The following is a 19,670-nucleotide window of genomic DNA, read 5'->3' as shown; positions in this document are numbered from 1 at the left end:
AAGGACACATATCCAGGGACTGTATACTTTTGGATCATTTCAAAGAGTAACAACTCTTAGAGGTATTAGTTGAATAGTTACAATAATTTAATTTGTTTCAGCAATTTAATGGCTAGAGAGGCAGTCACACCCACAATGTGGCTTTTAAAAATACATGATTTATAACTCAGAAGATTAAACCTATAGAACCAACCTCAGATATAATCTGAGTAGGAATAGTAGGAAGCATGCCAGTTGTACAGTGATCTTCCAGAGTCTATTACCTCACTGGGGCCTCTGAAGTATGACCCTACCGTTACCATGATCATATTTGAAATATAATTTAAATGAAACCTCTTTAAGTCAGATCCCTTCACTATTTACAACATATACCCCGAGACTTATCAAATGCTCAGCTTTGAGTCTGTAATGAGAAGTCCTTGAGAGAAGTGATGAGTTGGGTTATTCTGGAGCACTCATCTGACCTTCCTGTCATAAAAACTGAGATCAAATCTCCTGGCAAGGCCACTTTAAAGCTGCACATGGGAACCGGCATACCTAGCCAATACGCTGAGCAGTCCTCAGGGGTCAATTCTTCTTTTTGGTCTTACTCTTCAACTTCCCCTGTGACAGTTGAGAGAGGGGAAGTATTCCAGTTGACATTCAGGTTTCTCCCAGGATGGTGGCAATATAGGGCATCATCTCTCTTACTAAGTAAATGACTACAAATCTTTAGAAAAATGCCAGAATGAAAGCTGGTGGACAAAGTCTTCAGCAGTATGAATCAGGGGAGGGCCTTTCTCTTAGATAACTGATATGCTCATGTATAATTGATACTTCCAAGTGCCTTTGAAGCTGTGGAGAGAAGGCTTATGGAAACCTTAACTTGATGAGCTGGAGAGATTGTACAGGAGGTCAAGAACTTGCCCTGCATGTGGCTGCCCTGGATTCAATCCCCAGTATTCTGTATGATTATGGAAAAATTCAGAAAATTCAGACCATAAACTCACTTAGCAGGGGTGGGCTTTGTCTTATGAACTAAATAAAAATTGATTTGTAACTCCCTTGTCTGTCTCTTCTATTGTTCTTAGATCAACTTTCCTGGCTCTCTTCTTTTTTGTTTTTTAATAAAAAAAGGTAAAATATTTTATTAATAATTTTATTGATTTTTATGTTGAAATAAAATTTTGGATATATAAGATTAAACAAAATATTTTTTAAAATTTATATAGCTTGGGGCCAGGAAGGTGGAGCTAGAGGTAAGGTGTCTGCCTTGCAAGCACTAGTGTAGGACGGACCTCGGTTAGATCCCCCGGCATCCCATATGGTCCCCCCAAGCCAGGGGTGATTTCTTAGTGCATAGCCAGGAGTAACCCCTGAGCGTCAAACGGGTGTAGCCCAAAACCCAAAAATAAAATAAAATAAAATAAAATAAAATTTATATAGCCTGTATCTACATTTCTAATCAGCTTTTTGTTTTATTTATTTATTTATTTTTCTTTGGGTAGTCAAAGCAGGTAAATTCTAAGAGCTCTAACTTTGAGCAGAAGAACATATAAAAGAACTCTGCAAATAATAAAAACAGCTGAACAGCTGTAATTATACACATGTTTATGTGTGTGCTCACACGCAAACACAATGCAGTTTAGTGGCTCGTTTAGGAACATGGTTCCATTGTTTTATTTTACCTCCTTTGGAAAATTCAGAAGAATGACTCCCAGAGAACATAACCCATCATCCTATCACACTACCAGTACAAAGGAGTCTTTGATAAGCCAATGTTACCTTGAGCAAGAGCTCTTCCTAATAAAACAGCCATACTGGAAATGATCGTTGTCCAGCTTAAACTCTATAAAATTTTTAACTTAATACACAAGAGAAATATTTGTGGGTAGAGGAAGTGGTATATAGAGGATATAAAGAAGCAAATATCTGAGTCACCATCTTGGTGGATCTACAGTAGAGTTACCCAGGTGCCAGTTGTAAACCATCATGTCTGGCTCTCTTCTCTACCTTGTTGTTTGTGGATCCCTCAGGTAGTTTCACACTGGAAACAATTATTCATGATGTATCTTAATCAGTTATTGTGATAGTTAAAGGGGAGATTCTATAGCCCAGGAATGTTACTTACTCTGGATTAGTCCCACAAAATGCATGATTTGAAAAGTCCCAGATATTTGCAGTTCAGACACTGGATTTCAAAAAGGATTGGCATGAGGCTTCATTATTAAAGTGAGTTTAAATTAGTTATTAAGAAGTAAAGGCTAAATTACTGTGTAAATGATGAGGACCTTTAAAAAGCTGGCCTGAAGAGAGGACTTTGAGAAAAGCAGCAACTTGGCTATTGAGGGTTGAGCCTCAGGTCTGAAAGTGGTGCATACATGGGCATCTATGTCAAGAGAAGGCAAGATCAAAGCCACAACTTCCTCAAATACCTCCCTCCTGTCTTCACAGCTGCCATCAGCTAGCTTAACCAGTTCTAAGTAATTACAACGAGGTTAGTGACAGCCGAAGCTAGAGCATTTTATTCTTTTTTGGTTGAAGCCTTTGCTTACTAGGGAAGTAAGAGTGCAGACTTCTGAGGAATACTGTGGTGAAAATACAAAATTTCATGGTACAAAAAATAAGTCGAAATGAAAGGACATATGGTTACTCAAACTTCTCTTGTAAATTTTTACAAGCTGTGAAGTTATGGCCACCGGCTCTTGAATCTGAACCAATTAATGCACACTATTAAAAGTATGAAAAAGATTGCATTAAAGAAAGCACTGCATGCTAATTGAAGTGTTTTGTGCAGCCACTCCAATCAGGGAGAAGATAGTACATTGACATGATGAAGTTCTCACAGTGAAGGCAGCAAGTTCAATTCCCAGAAGTTCCCAGATGGTCCTCTTTGACCTTGGTTCCAATGTTCACAGACATCATAGGGTTGAGTTGACCTTAGTTATAGACAACAGTTAGCTGAGAGTGGAACCACATACATTGTGGTTTAATAAAAATGTTTTCACTGAGCAAATTAAAAAAACATGTAAGTGATTTACATAGTGAACTCCAGGGAAAGTTCCTGAGCACTGCTTGCTTGGGAGGACCCCACTCTGAAAAAAATTAGAAAATATCTGTTAATTCAATTGTTGATCACGATGCACACAATCAGAACACCCGTATCTCCTGGCACTATTGAATAGTTAACAAGTGGTAAGCTGAGTTGAGTTGTGTTGTAAATGCCAAGTAAACTTCACATTCCATAGAATCAGTATCCTAAACAGAAGTCATAATATTGATAAGTTTTTACATTCTATTCAGAAATAATATTTGGGAATGAAATGAAATATACCATTACATTTATATTATTTAATGTCTATATTAAATGTAATATTTAAAAGTTAAATATAAAGCAATTAAAATTTTAATTAGGTAACTAGAAAAATTGAAAGTAGATAGGTGGGTCATAATGTAATTCTATTGGACAGACTGATATGTGGATGTGAAAAAAGTTAACTATAATACTCAATTTTAGATATATTCTAGAAAAATCCTCATACCTCTCATAAGGAAACATAGATAATACTTTTAATGCATATATTTATGTAAAATTATGTATTTTGGAGTAAGTTATAAATAGAATTTAAAATATACTTATATAATAAAACATTCAGTTAAAATAATCAGTTGTAACATTTATTTAAAAACAAAGATAGTTAATGCAAGAAAAAATGGTTAAAAAGACAGTTTGCACAAGGTTAAGTAACGTTTTATTATTTTATTGCAAATAAAAATTCAAATAATAAATTTGTTTCTTCATAAAAATTTAGGCAATGACTTATGAAGTTGTGACAGCTACTTAAGATTGATTATTTTCATGACCCAATTCTTCCCTCCTTTATTTTTCTCAGCTTTATCATTGTAGTCTACACAATCTCCCCTTAACTTTGGATATGGTACTGTGGCTTGCTTTGGCCAAAATAATGTGGTGAATAGTTGGAGTTTAGAACTTGAATGGAAGACTTTGGGATTTCTCTTGTCTTTCTTTTGTACCTGAATTACTAGAAAAAAAGATGCTTCTGGTGCACTGTAGGGATCAGAGCTAGAAGGGTTTAGCTAAGTCCAGACTTTGTCAGCTGTTCCAACTGTCTTATGTGTGTGTGGATTCACTGAAGAACCAGACTGACTGGGTTTCAATCTAGAAAAGTTGAGTCCTCAGCTTTCTTACAAATCCTAGAAGATTTTTTTAACTATTGATTTAAATTATTGATATTTAGGGGCAGAATAGTAGCACAAGCGGTAGGGCGTTTGCTAACCTAGGATGGACCTTGGTTCGATTCCCCCAAGTCCATATGGTCTCCCAAGCCAGGAGCAATTTCTTTTTTTCCCTAATAATCTAAACTTTATTTATTTATTTATTTATTTGGCCACACTTAGGGGATTACTCCTGACTATGTGCTCAGAAATCGCTCCTGGCTTGGGGGAACCATATGGGACTCCAGGGGATCAAACCACAGCCTGTCCTAGGTTAGCTGCGTGCAAGGCAAATGCCCCACTGCTGCCCTACTGCTTGGGCTCCTAAACTTAAACTATTTTTTGTAATAATATCTTTATTTAAACATCGTGATTACAAACAGGACTGTAGTTGGGCTTTAGTCACTAAAAGACACCCCCTTTCACCAGAGCAACATTCCCACCACTAATGCCTCCCACTCCCTTCTCCCACATCCCCTGCCTATATTGGAAACATGCATTCTAATTGTCCCATTCATTAACTTTTCATGGTAATTGTTAGTGTATTATTTCTCTAACTGCACTCACCCCTCTTTGAAGTGAGTTTCATATCTTGAGCCTGTTTTTCTGACCCTCACCTCTGGCCATTATCACTGTTGTGCCCAGGACTTAAACTTTGTTACAATAAACAAAAACCTCAGCCTCCTCAAAGACTGATAAAAGGCTTTGGTTGGAAAAGTACCAGGAAGAAAAATCTTCCCTAAATGGATTGACTCCTCAGTATGACTTTTGGCTTGAATTTGGACTTCGACTTTGGAAATTTCGAACTGGACTTTTAGTTTAAATCACTTTGAACTCTGGACATCCAAAAGCACCCTGTGAAGCTGTGGCCGAGAAGCTGCAGTGGTTGTGGCAGCGGAACCTGTTTCCAAAGTGCTGGCCGGAGGGGAGAAAAGGCAGTGGTGATCAGCCAACATTGCCTGTCCAGCAGCAAAGAAGTGGCAAAAAGCTCCTAATCAGCCCAGAAGTGGCAATGCCTGCAGCTCGGCTTGGCTCTGCTCTGCTCCGGAAAAGCTGCAAGCCTGGAATCCACCCTCCAGATCACAAAGGTGAAATGGTACAAGCGAACCGGCCTGCAGAAAGTTTAAAGAAGCCACATAGTGAAATCAGCATGTGACAAACCAGCATCTGGACTTATGATTTTAGGTGTAGGGACTAAGCGGGTAGTCATATATTTTACACATAGTTGGTGATGGGATAAGTTTTAGTTAGTTAGTGGTTTAAAAAAATTTTAAAAAAGGGGGGAGTAATAACAGCTTAGCCCATTTAAAGATCTGATTTCTAACCTCCTGCATCTGTCCTGATTAAGTCATTTTCTTTATAATTTAAATGTGTTTTTATTGTTTTCCATAGTTAATATTTTCAATTGCAAAATGTTTTACAGTGCATTTTAATGTACTTAGCCTGTTTTTAAAATGTATGTTATGCATTTATGCTGTAGTACTTGTGTGTAGGGAAAGTTAATAGGAACAGAAAGTTTCCCCCAAATAGTTTAAAGGTATAGGAACATAATGGCGCCCTGAATGTGGATGTGAACTCTGGACCCAAGAGAACAGCAATCATGATGAGATTCCTGCTTTTGAGTTTGATGTTGGCTCTTTTCAGTTGCAGTCAGCCCAAAATCTTGTGCTACCACATGAAGCCATAGTCAAATATGGCCGACACCCGTTCTGGGGGCAGAAGGGCAACTGAAACATGGGAGGTGGAAGCTTGTATCACCCTCATCCCAGGCCCAGGCCCAGGCCCAGGACTGAGACTTTGTTACAAGAAAAAAAAAAAAAAAAAAAAAAAAAAAAAAAAAAAAACCTTGGCCTCCTCAGAGATTGGTGGAAAACCTAGATTGGAAACAGAAACGGACAAGAAAAAAGACTGTATTTAGAATGGATTGATTTACTGAATATGACTTACAGCTTAAATTTGGATTTCGACTTTGAAAATTTCAGACTGGACTTTTAGTTTAAACCACTTTGAACTCTTAACATCCAGATGTGTCCTACAAAAAAAGTGCGGACAAGTTGCGTTGCAGCAGCTGTGGCAGCGGAGCCTGCTTCCAAAGTTCTTTCTGGAAAAAAGGCGGCTGCAATCAGCAAGAACGCCTGTCCTGAGGCAGATAAGCAGCAAAAAGCTATGGATAGGCCAAAAGTGGCCACACGTGCAGCCTGGCTCAGCTCAGCTCGGCTCTGCTGCAGTAAAGTTACATGGAAACAGTGGTGTGGAAGTGGCTTTTTGCAGTGAGCCTGGGACCCGCCCTCCAGATCAGGAGAATGAGATGGCTCAAGTTAACCCAGTTGAAACCCCATGGAAGAAAGCCACATGGAGACATCAGCGTGGAAGAAGACCAGTGTCTAGACTAATGGTTTTTAGGTGAAGGGATTAAGTGGGTAGCCACATATTTAAACATAGTTGGTGATGGGATAAGTTTTAGTTAGTGGTGTAAAATATTAGTTAAAAAAGGGGAAAATAACAGTAAAGCCCAAATGAACAATCTAATTTAAAAACCACTGCATTTAACTTTGATTCAGGTGTATCTCTTGATTAAGTCAGGTTCTTGCCCATTTAAATGTATTTTATTGTTTTCCATAGTTAATATTTTCAATTGCAAAATGTTTTGCTGTGTATTTTAATGTATTAGTCTGTTTTCAAAATGTATGTTCTGTATTTATCCTTTTGTGCTTGTGTGTCGGGAAGGTTAATAGGAACAAGAAGTTCCCCAAAATAGTTTAAAGGTATATGAACAAAAAAGAGTTCCAGAATAGTGCTTGGTAGAAAGCATTGAAAAAATTTTAAGTGACAGGTGTGTGGTATATTTTGCAGAAATGTTATATTTTTGAAAAAGGCTAGTATGTTAATTTTCACTTTATTACGTCGTTGCTATGGAAATATTACCCTCCTTTGGCTAAAGGCAGAGTCAGGATTGCAAGAGCTTATTATCATTCATTATTAAGGTAGAGGCACCCTGTGTTTAGGTTAGAAATTTTTCTTTACATTTTCCTGTGATGCGCTTATGCAAACAGCTGCTCTTCTATTATTGACTAGTTTTTTCTTTAATAACTGTAGACAATATTGTTTGTTTACTAGAAACAAATGGGGGAATTGTTGTGTATGTAAATATTTTAGGGGATTATTATGTTACTGACCCTACCCTGTTCAGTGATTGTGTCCTACCCTAGGGTTGACCTGGCATTCTGCCCCCACCCTAAGGTGGTACCTGATTCTGTTTCCACCACTGGGTGGTATCTGATCACACCATTGGGTGGTACCTGATTCTGGGGGATAAAAACAAGGGTCTGTGAAAGGCAAGAGGTTTTTGGCTGGAACTTATGCTGAATCTTTGGACTTCAGTCTTATCCACCGAATAAAGCTAATATTGCCACAAGCCTGACTGCGAACTGTTTACCTGCTGTTTCACCTCAGAATTGTCGGCTAGACAGGGTGGCAGACGCATGCTCCAAGCGGGAGGGGAAAGACCTCATCCTCCATCCCTCCATCAGTCAACCTCTTCAGGGGCTGACTTGCAACAATCACTATTTACAATAGCTAGAGTCTGGAAAAACCAAGATGCCCTTCAACAGATGAATGGCTAAAGAAACTGTGGTACATATACACAATGGAATATTATGCAGCTGTCAGGAAAGATGAAGTCATGTAATTTTCCTATACATGGATGTACATGGAAACTATTATGCTGACTGAAATAAGTCAGAGGGAGAGAGAGACACACAGAATAGTCTTGCTTATCATTGGTTTTTTTTTTTCAGCAGCGATTTCTGAGTGCAGAGCCAGGAGTAACCCCTGGTGTGGCCCAAAAAGCAAATATATATACATATGTATATGTGTATATATATATATATATATATATATATATATATATATATATATATATATATATATATATTTAAAGTAGATTGCTCCACAGAACTTCTCACAGCACTATCAAACCAATAGAGGAGATGCATGTTAACTGTAGTATAAACTTTATTGTGACTTAGAGCTATGTAAATGCATTATTCTTTTTTTTTTTTCTTTTCTTTATTTTATTTTTGGCTTTTTGGGCCAGACCTGGCAGTGCTCAGGGGTTACTCTTGGCTCTGCACTCAGAAATCACTCCTGGCAGGTTTAGAGGACCATACGGAATGGCAGGAATCAAACCCGGGTCCATCTTGGGTCAGCTGCATGCAATGCAAATGCCTTACTACTCTACTATCTCTTTGGCCCTTAAATGCATTTTTCTTTTCTTTTTCTTTTTGATCTCCCAAGACTTGCTCAGGAGATCTGGGGTCAGAGGGAACACTGGCAATTCTTTACCAGTTGGGTTGTTGGCTCATCACAAGGGCTTATGGATATACTGTTTGACTCTATAGTGCCAGGGGGTGTCCAGGCAACATTAATTATGCTGGTGCCTCCATGTGGTGCTGGGAGTGGGACATGAATGAGGCACCTTGACCATTGCCTGTGTTATGTTATCTCCCTATTATTTCTTTTAATATTATTATTATTATTATTATTTCTTTTAATATTATCTCATAAAGGGCTAGAGTGGTAGTACAGAGGGTGAGGCACTTGTTTTGCACATGGTTAACCTGGATTTGCTTCTCAGAAACCCCTATAGTCCTTTGAGCCCCACCAGGAACCCTACCTGAGCACAGGAGTAAGCCCTTATCATTGTCAATTGTGGCCCCAGGGCAAAACATCAAAATGTCTTAGGAAAATAATTTTAAATTTATTTAAAAAATTGGTGTGATAATTGTAATGCTAATATTTCCAGAAACATCACTTTTTTTTTTTACAAAAGATAAAATATTTTAAAGAGTAAAATTGTACTACAGCAAGACATAGAGGACCATTTATTCTTAAGAGAATGGATCGAGAAAGCTATGAAAATATATAGAACTTAAACTTGTATTACTAAGTAAAAGAAAGTAATCTGAAAACATCTATATACTGTGTGAGTCTAATTATATGTAATTCTAGAAAAGACAAAATTATAGTCAGTAGCAGCTTGTCAAGGTTAAGGTAGAAAGAGGGTTACATTGTTGGAACACAGAGAATTTGAGGCACATAGCATCTATTATGTTTGATACTATACTGATATATACCAGTAAGTTCACATGTGTCTAAAAACCATAGAATATACAACATGAAGAGTTCATGTTAATGAAGCCTATGGACTTGGGTGATTATTATTTATATCAATGGAAAGTCATCATTTATTACAGCTGGACCATTGGAATGTTCTAGAACCATTGTAATCTATTCTGAAGGTTGACAGTGAGATGTTAGGTATACATGGGAGGATGAGATCTGTAAGAAATTTTTGTAATTTTTATCAACTTTGCTGTGAGTCTAAACTTATCCCTATAATAAAGTCAATTATGAAGATAGAAAAAGTTATTTTAAGATACTAATTTCCCACTTCTAAAACATTTCAGTTGGAATTGTATTCAGCACTAATTATCTGATAGTTATTTTCCATTATAAGTATATTTTGAATTATTCTGGTTTAGTTTTCATGTTTATGTTTATGCCCAGTCACACAATTTGGTTGTAATATTTGTTCCAGATTTTTTAATTTTCAAATAAAATACTCTTAACAATCATTGCTTTAAAATTACATGGAATGGGGTTGGCTCATTTCAGTTTATATTTCCAGTCACTGTCATTTTCTATTAGTATATAAATCATACAGTAATGGAGAGTTTATATTTCGACAGCAAGTTAAAACCTAAGAGCAGCTGGTAATAATTTTCCTGTATCTTTTTCAAATTAATGAGACATACATACCATCTAGATCTACTGAGTTTCCCTGTATTTCAGATGGTGATAAGAAGTTTTTATAGACTTTTCCCCACAACTGGAATATTTTTGCATAGTCATTTCTGTTCTGTTCCATACTCTATCATAAGAGCTGAGACATGAAGATCCACAGAATACTATTGTTGGCAGAGTCATGAGAAACCTGAGAAACCAGAACTTAGTGTTTGTAGCGTAGTTTCATTTTTAAGATAGAGTGATTTCTGTTACTTAAGAATATGGGAGATAGAAGTATAGTTTTCAAAACATTTGCCAATATTTTCCATGTGTGAGTGGGTTGTAGTAGTATCATATGGAAAATGCAACATACAGATTAGAAGTATTAGTAGCATCTTGTTCATAAGTAGTTCACTGTTTTATAAAAACTATACAGAGATTATGGATCTCAGCATTTTACACATTAATAAAAATTTCTGAAATCTTAAATAAAGGGACCCTGAAAACCTGTTATGCTAGATCTATTTGAAAGTGCTTCAAAATATTTGAATCATTTTACATGCTTTTTGGAGAGCAAATGCTTCTGAGTTCCTAGTGACAAAGACTTTACTAATCAACTTGGAGTTAGGCTCCTGGACCATCTCTTAGATCCATCTTATGCCATCCTTTAAAAATCCAGTTAAGTGCCGACTAGTTCAACCTTGCTGGAGAGCGATATGGAGATCCCTCCAAAAACTGGAAATTGAGCTCCCATATGATTCAGCTATACCACTCCTAGGAATATACCCTAGGAACACAAAAATACAATACAAAAATCCCTTCCTTACACCTATATTTATTGCAGCACTATTTACCATAGCAAGATTCTGGAAACAATCAAGATGCCCTTCAACAGATGAATGGCTAAAGAAACTGTGGTACATATACACAATGGAATATTATGCAGCTGTCAGGAGAGATGAAGTCATGAAATTTTCCTATAGATGGATGTACATGGAATCTATTATGCTGAGTGAAATAAGTCAGAGAGAGAGAAAGACGCAGAATGGTCTCACTCATATGTGGGTTTTAAGAAAAATGAAAGACATTTCTCAACAATTTTCAGAGACAAAAGTGAGGAGAGCTGGATGTTATAGCCCACTTCATGAACCTCACCACAAAGAGTGATGAGTTTAGTTAGAGAAATAACTACATTGCGAACTATCCGAACAATGAGAATGTATGAGGGAAATAGAAAGCCTGTCTAGAGTACAGGTGGGGGTGGGGAGGAGAGTAGGAATATTTGGGACATTAGTGGTGGGAATGTTGCACTGGTGATGGGGGGATATCATCTTATATGACTGAAACCCAACCACAATCATGTTTGTAACTAAGGTGTTTAAATAAAAATATTTAAAAAATATCCAGTTGAGTAAGACACCCTACTAAGGTAAATGAGCAGGAATCTTGAACCCCCCATAGATGTGATACTATTGATATCTGTTAGATATCAATATAAATCTTTTTACCCCCTTTAGCTCACAGATGATATCTGATTTCCAATTCCTACTTTCATTGATAATCCAGGAACCAGAGCACAACGAGTAGGGTATTTTCTTTGCATGCAACCAACCTGGGTTTGATCCCTGCCATCCCATATGTTCTCCTGAACCTGCCAGGAGCAATTTCTGAGTGCAGAGCCAGAAGTAACTCCTGGGACTGTTTGGTATGGGCCAAAAAACAAACAACAACAACAAAAAAAAAAAGAAAAGAAAAGAAAACAGAAAGAAAGAAAAGAAAAAGAGAAAAAAGAAAAGGAAAATAATCTGAATAGATGAGTTTAATCAGTATCCTCCCTAACCCTATACTATTAAATAACTTCTAAGAGTTAAAGGTGATTTGGGCATTGAAACCAATTCTATATTAATATCTCTTTTCCACTTTTGCCACATTCCTCAATAATCTGGCACAATTCTTATGTGGTTAGAAATGGTGAAATTTCCCAGACTTTACTGAGAATTAATGAGGTAGAGATTAAGTGAAACTAACTGATTCTCAAGTTGTAGCTAGGTTGTAGCTTAAGTGTCAAATAAATTTCATAAAAATGATTAGGAGTAGTTGGAAAATGGTACTGAGTTGTTTCTGGTTATGTTCAAGCTGTCTGTGGAGGTGGTTTCTTTTTAGGAAAGAATATTTGATGAATCAGAGCTCCTTGCATGAACTCCTTTGAAGGGGGGGGGGGCGAAAAGTTCAAAGGGGATGTCCAGAAGACAGCAGTCTCTGGAAGGTAGTGAAGATTCTTAGTCAACAGGGGAATTTCTCAAACATTCTTAGCATTAGGCCCAGAGCCACACCTACCAGCAAGGTCAGCGTTCCAGGTCAGTGAGACTGAAAAGTCAAACTTGAAAAGGCAACGTGTCTGTAACTCCCTCTTAAACAGCAATCTTCATCCCTTTAGCAGAATTGAACTTAAATAGTGGAACTCTGCATATTTGACTAATTACTCATTTCCAGAAATGCAAACCTTGACAGTTACATGAAAGGAGGATAGCGAATAGGCTAGATAGTGTAAAAGCATTTCAAAGAATTCACATTCCTCTGAAATCTTTCTATTAGATCAAAGGCCAAAGAAATCATGGATCTCTTAAAATCTGTCTTTTAAATCAAGTAATCTTTTTTTTTAAGTTAGCTATAGAAGATCCTTTTTGTTCTCATTTGGCAGAAATGACCCTGGTGGTGTTAATTTATTTTGTATTTCATAGCTCCTATACAAAATACATCATAGCTGTGCAGATAAATAGTTTATCAATGTTCAACCTAAATCCCCAAGTAGACTAAAAATTTTTAAGTCATTCTTCGATTGATTCTTAATATAAATATGATTTTGGGGGGCTGAGAAATCTCAAGAGTGTTTAGGGGGCTCCAGGATGCATCAGTGATTCTTAGACAACTGGGTCAGAGATTTGATGCAAAGATCCAAAGCCATAATGCTGCTATGTCCCCATAAATGTGAGAGGTTCCCAGGACCACCCAGCAGTGATGGGGATGACTAGAGCTGCACCCAGTCATGTTCAGAATCAAATTTATCTTGGGCACATCCTAGGCAGGTGCCCAAAATATGATGCTATCTCCTGACCCCCACTATGTTACTTTTATAGAATGAAGTAGGTTCTATTCATAGGACTTGATTAGAGGAAAGGCAGATTTAATTAAAGTAGAATTAAAAGAATCTTATTTATTGATTTACTTTGTTTTGTGGCCACACCTAGTAGTACTCAAGGCTTACTCCTGACTCTGTACTCAGAGATCAATCCTGGCAGGTTCCAAAAACCAGATGTGGTACTGGGAATTGAATCTGGCTTGGCTGTATCCAACCTGCTGTACTATCTCTTGGGCTCCTATAAAAGAAATTGTAAAAGGTGGTTTAATTTTGTCATAGTAAAGCCAGGCCTGAGTTATAAAGCAAAAAAAAAAAAAAAAAAAACCCAGATTTTATAAGAAACTACTGAGTTCCATTTAGATTTGAGTAGAAGAGGGTAGCGCTGTTGCAGGCTTGCAGGGTCACCATGGAATGACCTCTGGTCACCTGATTTCTTCTTGGGGGATCCCCCAATATATTTGGGTAGAAAGGTCTGGGCCTTTCCACTGAGCAGCAATGGGGTGGGGAATGGAGTAGACTCATGGAGTCAGTGACATGAAAAATGGTGAGGAGTCAGGAAGAATAAATGTTTAGAGTGTTTTTGCTCGTTGACAATTGTAGAAACTTACAAGACTCAGGAGACAAAAAAGCCCTATCCTTTAATAAGATTTCATTTCTAGGACAAGCTTTTATGTCCTTGAGAAAGATGCTCACCAGAAAAGAGGAGATACAAATACATTGCTGAAGGGACAGAGGAAAGTAGTCCTGTTTACTATTAAGTCAATGCTCTGAGGAAGGATTTACAGTGGCCAGTCATGAGGAGTTAATTAGAAAAAAGCAATAACTGCTTTGAGCAGCTCAGAGCTTCTCCAGATAGAAAAACATTCCCCATATCTATCTCTGTCTCTCCTTCCCTATCTTGTCTCTCCTCTTTCTGTCTCTTACCACCTCCCTGCTCCCCCTTTCTCCTCCTTTCTCTTTCCTCTTATATCTAACAGGATTGAATTACAGGAAACAGAAACTACCCCTCAGCACATTTTGACCAAGAAGAATTTCAATCCAGGAAGATCTGCACTTGCACAGTCACTGAAGTGATAAAAGGGAGAATTCTATGTGGGACCTCCAGGACTGTGTGATCTTGCATCAGGGACTTACAGAGGAGCTACTACCTCCAAGGTGTGCATTGGAGCTGTCAAATTTAAGTATAGGTTCTGGAGCTGTAAGTAGGCTGGCAGAAGGTAGGGAATAAGAAAAACTGCCACTGTGGTTCCCATGACTATCCTGCAATATGAAATACACTGGGAAGTAGATCCCCACAGCCACAAGGTGAGGGGCCAGCATTCATGGGGCACAAGGTTGGTTTCTCTTGCTGAATGTTAGTCAGCCAGGCTAGCAATTCGATGCTAGAACCCAGAGAAGGTGCTTCTTGGTTTCTATAGAGTCAGAGTTACTAGGGCACACTTGAGGTGTTTGGGGCACCCCAAGATTCAGACCTACAGGTTCTTGGAGACCTTCAAGGCAGCAACTAGTGATTCTTAGAATGTGGTGCTAGGGAATAAATAGCTTGGACTTCATGCAACGCATGTTGTCCCTTATTAACCCCTGTACTATATCTCTGGCTCTGAGGCATTAATTCATTTTTAATCGAGTTGGTTTATTTTAAATTAATATCTTTATTTAAACACCTTGTTTATAAATATGATTGTAGTTGGGTTTCGGTCATGTAAAAATACCCCCCTTCACCAGTGCAACATTCCCATCACCAATGTTCCAAATCTCTCTCCTTACCTGGCAGGGGAGATACCATAATCACATAGGCTTCCTTTTTTTAAAAAAGAAAAAAACTTTATTTATTGATTGATTGATTAGTTTTTGGGCCACACACAGCGGTGCTCAGGGGTCACTCCTGGCTTCTTCACTCTGAAATCGCCCTGGCGGGCTGGGGGACCATATGGGATGCCAGGAATCAAACCAGCTGCATGCAAAGCAATCACCCCACTGCTGTGCTATCTCTCAGGCCCCCTCTCTAAGCTTCTAACTCTATATTTATTCCCTAAGCCTAAAAGCATCTAGATATTTATTGAGTTCACACACTGAATTTTCTGATTCGTTTTATAAATATTAAGTGTTGTGTTGAGGCACGCACCATATTCTGTGTAGAAGCAAAGTGTGTCTGTTTGGTGTAGACAGAGATTCCAACACTAATTGTATAATCAGACAGTAGCTTGAAGGAGTTCAAGTTCAGCGTTCAAGTTCAGCTGTTCAGAATAGTCTGGGAGCCCCAAAGAAAGATTTGGCAAGTGACTGGGGACATCCTGAGAAGCTTTAGAGAGGGAGCAGTATTTTAAATAGAAAGTATAGTGTGTGCAAGCCTTTACCCAGGATTAAGGGGGTGGCAATATGTTTTAGGAGACACAGCTCACTGAGAATGCTGGATATTGGGGGAAATGAGGCATGATGTCACCATGAAGATAATAGAAGCAGAAGACAGCTGAGACACTAACCTCAAGAAGATTTGCGGCATGAAATTTCACAATCAAGGCTACCAAGTGTGAGGACTTAGAGAAAAGCTTTATTGTGGGCCAGGGGAGAAAGCGTTGGTCTCTGAGAAAGTTGCATTAGATTAGGACTTAGATTTGGAAAGAACACAGCATATTGTTTTAGGTTTGGGGGACCTGAGCCCAAACAACGTTGTAGAATAGTACATAGGATCTGTGTTAACAGAAACACCTCTTTGGAACAAACGGGTAGCATTCCAAACCTATTCTGGCAGGTGCAAAGTGCTACTGGGGCACAGAAAGTAAGATAAAAAGTGTCGCTGAACAGTGCTGTAGCTGGAAGTCAATAGTGAAGCACTGAAGTCTTCAAACCAAATTAGAATTAATTCTAATTAGTTCTATCCTGCCCTTGAATTTCCAGAAGGACAGCAAATAAGTGAGGATTGGCCCCTGTACAGCCACTTCCAGATAGAATTCCCTACATGTCTTGAAGATATATTGACTTTGTGGCTGAGGTTTATTATGATGCTGCCATCGTTTGTAACAGGTAAAAAATAACTATAGAGAACTGGGATGTGGACTCAACTTTTAGCTCCTACAGTGTCACACTGAAAACATGATTGACTCCTCTTGAGTCTATTTCTTTATTTGCAAACCAGAATAATGTTCTTCCTGACTACACAGATTGCTGTGATGATTCAATGGAATGACTATACAAATAGTGCATGTTTTGTAAAGTGCTGCCAGAAATAGTTTAAAAGTGAAGACTTTTAAAAGACAGACTGTGAAGAAAATTTTGTTAGGAGACTTAATTGAAAATGCATAGTATCAAATGTAAAAGATATTTTAAATAAATACAGATTAAAACAGTGACTAAGATTGTTGGAGAAAGTGTGGGACTGAAATGGGCAGCCACTAAGGAGAGGCAGACACATTCCTTAAAATTCATGCTTGATTCAAGATCTCAGATTTTCCTAGAACTAAGGCATTAGAATATGCATCTTTCAATTTTTGATTTTTGTTTTTGTTTTGTTTTTGTTTTTTGTTTTTTGCTCACACTAGCAATGCTCAGGGTTTACTCCTATCTCTGTATTCAGGGATCACTCAGGAAACCAAATGGAATGCTGGGGGTCAAACCCAAATCAGCCACATACAAGGCAGGCACCCTATCCACTACACTATATCTCCAGTCCCACAATATGCATTTAATAATATGCTCAAGTGATTTATATGCACATAAAAACTTTTCTAGGGGACTCTTTGAGTGCTCTGCTTCTTCAGGACTCTAAGTGGCTTATGTTGATGCCCTCAGGAACCTGGAGTGATACCTGACTGCAGGCTGATAGCTGGGCTTGATTCAAAATTATTTTTCTTGACACTGAAATCTGAAGATTATTTTAACCATTGGTTCTAGAAAGCCAGGTGAAGACAATCTAACTCAGCTCACTTCAGCCAGAGAGATGCTGATGGGACCTTAATGACAAATTTGCACAGAGAATCTAAAACTCAAAAATAAAAGGGAGTATTCATTGAATACTATGCCATAGAGCAAGGCCATCAAGGATGGTGACAGTTGCTGCAACAAATATTTTGTCCAGCATTTTCAAGGGAGTTCCATGAGCCAGAATTACCCATCTGAGCTACTTCTTGAGAAACTGAGAAAAATAAATGTGTGTTGCTTCAAACTACATGAAGAATCTCAGCTCAGCATTGCTGAAAAGTTATTTTCTTGCTACAAGATTGTATAATAATATGACATTTTTGTTAACTGGGTCAAAATCAACATAAAATAAGACATTTATTTTTGAATAGCAGGGAACATGTGGAAAGCAAGCCAGGTTTTAGAAAGCAAATCCCCTCCTCACTGTTCTCTCTCTCTCTCTCTCTCTCTCTCTCTCTCTCTCTCTCTCTCTCTCTCTCTCTCTCTCTCTCTCTCTCTCGCCTCATTAATGTTTTGTGTTTTGGACCACATCTTGTGGTGCTCAGAGCTTATACCTTGCTCTGCATCAGGGATCACTTCCAGAGTGCTGAGGGGACCATACATGGCAAATGCAATCAAACCTTGGTTGGCCATGTACAAGGAAAGTATTGTATCCACTGTACTCTCTCAGGCTTTCCCACTCAGGTTTTTACCCAGAACATGTTAGCTGACAAAAAGATGACAATCTACTTTTCTTCTAGAAAGAAAAAAAAAAGATCAACTCTAGAGCAGTCAATTTTATCAGTTTATTAGTTCATTTCAAAATTGATGAATATTTTTTACCATATAGAGTTATAAAGATATAAGTGCAAAGGGGATATTTCTAGAAATTGTAATGAGTGTTGAATATGAAATCCTAGGACATAATTCTGTACTAGGTTTTTGCAGTTCCCATAAATGGAGCATTTCAGATGTTGTGTGCTGAGCTTCTTTTGATCAGGAATGTCTCCAGTCCATGTTTCATAGCTGAAGAAATGCAGACCTCTGGAAGTTGTATTTTATGTGTTGCTATGAAACTGTGAAAATATTATGAACAGGGCAGGAGTTGATGACATATACTGGTCTAATGCCCCGAAATCATTTTCAAAGGTCTGAAATGTAAGCTTTTGGAAGGTTTAGAAGTAAGGCCTGAGTATTTTTTCTAAATGAAATGTCTTTTATGGCAAGAATTTAGAGCCTTGTTGAGGATAAGGTGCCTTTGACCTCAAACATGGTTTATCTAGGAAGCGTATCCTAAGTCCTAGAGGAAATGTACAGCTTGGTCACCTATACATTGAGGTGCAGTTGCCCAAAGAACCTGTGACCTCGGGATCAGTTATTACACTGATGCTACATGCAAAAGTGCTTTCACGTTGGTGGCATGTTTTGAAGCAAACAAGGAAACTCAAGGCGTGGCTCAGGAAAGTCCCTCAGAGCAAAGGGGGAGCTCTCTGCCTCCACTCAACTCCCCTATTTTGAACTATGAACCCTTCTCCCCACCACACTTCACAGCTTCTCAGGCTTAGATTCATTCTCAGATTCCAATCTTTGTTTTCACAAAATCAGAAACTAGCCACTGTGGGATTATGGGAATTGGTCTGTTTCTACCTCACTCAGCATATGCCTTGTTACTCATTGATTGGTGTCAGATTTGAAGGTAGCACCTAAGATCGGTGTTGAGACCAGCTGTTTCCACCTCCCAGGTATGAGGGTTTTCCTCAGATTAAATACTAGGATGGAGAGGAAGTAGCCTCTTATGTTTTCTGAACTCCTTGGAGCTGGCTGCTTTCTAAGAGCTAAGTGTAAACGTGGGGTAACTTCTCAAAAACCTTTTCTCTCTCCATGCATGTGTGTGTGTGTGTGTGTGTGTGTGTGTGTGTGTGTGTGTGTGTGTGTGTGCGCGCGCGCGCGCGCGCGCGCGCGCATTATTTTCCAGACTGTCAGCTGATGCCAGAGCCACCTCTCTTCAGCTTTTTGGTGTTTGAACCTGAGGACTTAATTCAATAATCCACCACAAAGCAGACCCATTTTTCTCCCCCTTGTATAGTTAAGGGAAGGTTCATTTGAATAAGAAATGCTCTTAGTGCATCTTTTGAAAAACCCTCCTGTGAAGCTATTTTCTTCTGATGATGATACCAAAGTTAGCATCTTCTCTGAAGGAACTTCTGTGTGAATTTAAAAGACAACGGGCCTTTGTCACAGGTAGCCAACAAGAATTCTGTACAGCTGGGGCCTTATAAAGTTTCTTGTTTTCTTTCCCTTATTTTCTCCTCTTCATGTAGTGCCGATCAAACTCATTTTCTTTATATAAAAGAGAAGAGAACACTTCTCACAAATCCTTTTGCTTGCCAAGAAACTCAAATTAGACTTGGAGCAATAGTATAGTGGGTAAGGTGCTTGCTTTGCAGATGGAACCAACCTGGATTTTATCCCCAGGACCTTATATGCTCCATTGTGCCCTGCTGAGAGTGATTCCTGAGTGAAGAGACAGGAGTAAATTCAGCAATGTCAGGTGTGCCTCCTATCACCAAATAAAAAAAACTCAAGTTAAAAAGATGATGACATTGACAAGAATAAAGACATTTCTGCTTTA

This window comes from Suncus etruscus, chromosome 3 (assembly GCF_024139225.1).
Source record: "Suncus etruscus isolate mSunEtr1 chromosome 3, mSunEtr1.pri.cur, whole genome shotgun sequence".
Lineage (NCBI taxonomy): Eukaryota > Metazoa > Chordata > Mammalia > Eulipotyphla > Soricidae > Suncus > Suncus etruscus.
The sequence above is the reverse complement of the archived record's forward strand: the minus strand, read 5'-3'. Positions refer to the sequence as shown.